Here is a 4,473-nt window from a genome sequence, read left to right on the forward strand (position 1 = left end):
GGGCATCTGCCTAGGTTGGGCAAATGCAATGCATGGGCATAAATACAAACATTATGGAGGTTTCTAATGAGGGGACCCCCCCCACCATCATCTACCTGACTCCTTTGGTGCAGAGGAGGGCCTAGGCTTGCAGGCTAGGTGTGAAGTTCACCCCAATCAGGAAATAAGAAGATATATAGCATGAGCTCTCCACTAACCCCTACTTAGGAGGGTTGAGGTTATTGGGAGGAAACCATGTCCACAAAAGTGACTCTTAGGTTCTACAGATCTGAAGAGTGAGCTGCGTCTGCCTTCCTTGTTTCTTGAGCTGTCAGGATGTCCTTAGACAGGGAGTACAGGGGGTCTCCAATCTCCAGGACTAGCCAGGCTTGCCTCCTAAATCTACTAAGCAAAGGATCACAATGTCCTTGAAACTAAAGCAGACTTGCTAACACATTACATTCTTAACTGGGGGTGCAGGCTGGATGCTTTACCTTGAGAAGAACACACTAATTTTATTTCCCTTACAGTGGAATAGTCTGACTTTCTGTCCCCTCTACCATTTTGTGCTCATCATAACATCCCTTTCCCAATTCTCTTTGATTGCCAGACTCAGACTTCTGGCCTGACAAGAGGCAGATCTACTGGACTCCAACAGTAACCACGCCATGGTTGGAATGGCCACACAATGCTTCTACACCATCTCCTAGTAGGGAAGAAAAGAGAAGAGAGGACTCCACCAATGGCCTCAAAGATCAGTCAGAGGTTCAGATATAAGATTTTTTGCAGTAAAATCAAAAGGTTGCTTTTGGATTCCAAAAAAAGAGGTTCAATTTTCACAGTCCCATATACAATGAAGTAATATCAATACTAAATATACATGCACCAAACAGTAAGCCATTTAAATTGTACTTATTTTGTCATATTCATTGAATTATTATAATGCAAAAGAGTTTCTAATAATTACTTTTATATCTCTTCATTGCTGATCACTTCATTCTAATCATTTGAGATGCTAGTAGTTCAGTTTTCTTCCTTCTTTCCTTAAAAAATTAACAACCGGTGATTTATCTATTTTATTGTTATCTCATGAAATAGCCCTTTTTCTTAGTTATTAGTTCAATGATTATCTTACTTTCAACTTTATTAATTTTTCCTTTGACTTTTAGAATTCCCTATTTGGTATTTAATTGATTTTAAAATTTTTGTTCTTTTGAAATTCTTTTTAGTTGCATGCCTCATTCATTGATGTCCTTTTTTCTTTATTTTATTGATGTAAGTATTTAGAGAGGTAAAATTTCCCTAAGACCTGTTGGAGCTGTATCTCAGAAATTTTGGTATATTCTCTCCTTTTTGGTCATTCTTTTTCTTTAATTTTTTTTTCAAGCCCTTATCTTCAACCATAGAATCAATACTATGTATTGGGTACATGGCAGAAGAACAGTAAGGGCTAGGCAATAGAGGTTAAGTGGCTTGCCCAGAGTCCCAGTTAAGAAATATCTGAAGCCAAATTTGAACTTAGGATACCTCCTGTCTACAGGCCTGGCTCTCAATCCACTAAGCCACCCAACTTCCCCTGGGTCCTTCTTTTTAATGAAATTATTGATTGTTCTTTGACCTATTCATCCTTTAGAATTAAATTATTAAGTTTCCAGTTAAATTTTAAACTTTTTTTTCTGCAGCACTTCATTGAATGTAATTCTTATTATGTATATAATAATTCCCTTTTTCTGCATTTGTTGGTGAGACTTGTATGGCCTAATACATGACCACTTTTTTGTGTAGGTGCTATGTGTTATTGAGAGAAAATATATTCATTTCTATTCCTCTTGAGTCTTTTCCAGAGGTCTATCATATCTAACTTTTCTGAAATTCACTTCCTTAATTTCTTTTTTTTTTGTTAGATGTATCTAATTCTGAAATGGTAAATTTGAGGTTCCCCACTAGTATAGTTTTCTTTCTTCCCAAAATTCATGTAACTTCTCCTTTAGGCATTTGGATGTTATGACATTTGGTACATATATGTTTGGCACCTATTTTGCTTCATTGTCTAAGATACCTTTTATCAATATGTAGTTTCCTTCCTTTATTTTTTTTAGTCTTAGTCTCAACACTGCATAGTGGTTCCAAGGCAGAAGAACTCTAAGGGCTAAGCAATGGAGATTAAGTGACTTGCTCAGGGTCACACATCTAAGAAGTCTTTACCCTTATTTGAACCTTGTACCTCCTGACTCTAAGTCTCACTATCAATCCATAGAACCAAATTAGCTGTCTCCTTTTTATCTTTTTAAAATTAAGTCTATTTTTACTTTTACTTAGCTTGAGGTCATGATTGGTACCCTCATGCTCTTTTTTTTTTCACCTGAAGCAAAATAAGATTTTGCACCAACCTTTTACCTTTGTTCTTAGTGTTTCTCCCTACTTTAAGTGTATTGCTTATTTAAAAAAAAAGATTATTGGATTCTGGTTTTTAATTCCACTCTGCTATTCATTTCTGTTTTATGGATAATTTCATTCCATTCCATTCACAGTTATGATGATTAATTATGTGTTTCTCTCCATCTCATTTCCAATGTTTATCTTCCTATCTTTACAGGCTTTCCCTGCCCACAAATGTTTTGCTTCTGACCATCACCTTCCCCAATTTCCCCTCTCCTCTCTCAAGTCCCTCTGTCCCTACCCCATTCCTCCTATCCTCCACCTTCCCTGGAGGGCAAGATAGATTTCCAAAGTCAATTGAGTATGGGTATTATTCCTCTTTGAATCAATTCCAATGAGAATAAGGTTTGAGCATTGCCCATCTTGCCCCTACCTTCCACTTCATTATTAACTCTTTCATGACTCCACTTGAGGAGTAATTCATCTTGATCTTCATTCCCTCTTTTCCCATACAGTCCTCTTTCTCATACCTTAATATTTTTATATTATCCCATTCTATTTGAATTAGTCTTGTGCTCTCTGAGTATACTTCTTCAAACTGTCCCAATAGTGATGAAATTTTTAAGATTTACTAGCATCATGGTCAGATAGGAGACTCAGTGGGTAGGCTTCAGACACTTGGTAACTGGGTGACCCTGGGTAAGTGACTTAGCCCCATATTGCCTAGCCCTTAGTGCTCTTCTGACTTGGAATTGATACTTCATACCAATTCTAAAGGAGAAGGTAAGAGTTTTTATTAAAAAATAAAAGTTTTATGGACTTTCAGGTTAAGATGTCTCCAGAGTAGAAGCAAGGCTCTTCTTCTCCTCTCCACTTATGGTGACCTACTCAGATATCAAAGAGCACCAGTCAGAATTTCAAAGGATCTGGCAGCCTCCACACTAAAAGACCTTAAGGTTTGGAATATGATATTAATAAAGGCAAGAGAATTGGGTCTACAACCACGGATCACCTACCTATCAAAATTGACTACATACTTCCAGAGAAAAGTATGGACATTCAATAAAATAGAAGACTTCCAAATATTTGTAATGAAAAGACCAGATCCAAACAGAAAATTTGACATCAAAAATAAAAAAACAAGAGAAACATGAAAAGGCAAATAAGATAGAGGGGGGGTCTTATTTTTTGCTTTCCTTTAAGGGCTTCAATAAGTCCAAATTGTTTATATTCCTGTATGGGAAAATGTTATTTGTAATTCTCAAAAATTATGTTCACTATCATAGTAGTTAGAAGAATTATTCATAGGTAGAGATTGAGGTAACAAGTGGTTTAAAATCATATGCAAAAAAAAGAAGGAAAGAAAAGGGGGGAAGAGAAGATGGCACCAAGAGAAACTTCAAGGAATAAGAAAATTAGGATAATCTATACTACACAAAAAGGCACATGGGGGGGTGGGGGGCAAGAATACAATTAAAAGAAAGAGAGGAAGAGATGGCTAAAAAGTAAAACAAATCTTACTCTCAGTGGAATCAATTCCAAGAGGGAAGAGCATCTAAATCCACTGGGGTATCAAATTCTATCTTACCCTATAGAGAAGTTGAGAAGGAAAAACAAAGGAGGGGAGTAGGGTGGGGAGTTTAAAAAAAGGGAGGAGAAGAAAAGGGGAAGGGAATTTAATAGACCCCCAAAATGTGAATAAAAAGGGAGGGACCGGAAAGAGAGGGTGGTGAGCAAAGCAATACTAGGGAGGTGAGTGTATAGGGTAGCTTAAAAAGAACACAAAAGAAAAATAAGAGGGGAATAAGAAGGGAGACACAAATTTCTTCAATATTATTGTGGAAGGCAATGGGAGAAGGTTTTTAAAAAGTAAGCTAGTATAAGGAACTAATTAATTGTTACACAGCAATAGTATCAATAATGAATGTGTATTTATTATAATTATTGTTGTTATTAATAATTAGTAATAGTAAATAATCACAAACAACAAGTATCAATTTACAATAAAAATTATTAATAATAGTTAATTGTGACTAATAGGGAAATTAATAATTATTATTATTGATAGTATTAATAAGGTGTTCTAAAAGTATCAATATTTTATTGCATTTAATT

The 4,473-nt window shown here is 35.7% G+C and overlaps 1 protein-coding gene across 1 annotated transcript in view; it reads right to left on the reverse strand.

Annotated features, from left to right (window-relative positions):
• Positions 1–4,473, reverse strand: part of LOC103092368 (uncharacterized) — a 1,666,349-nt gene that overhangs the window by 590,996 nt on the left and 1,070,880 nt on the right. The gene's annotated exons all lie outside the window — the stretch shown is intronic.

The sequence above is a fragment of the Monodelphis domestica genome, chromosome 4 (assembly GCF_027887165.1).
Source record: "Monodelphis domestica isolate mMonDom1 chromosome 4, mMonDom1.pri, whole genome shotgun sequence".
NCBI lineage: Eukaryota > Metazoa > Chordata > Mammalia > Didelphimorphia > Didelphidae > Monodelphis > Monodelphis domestica.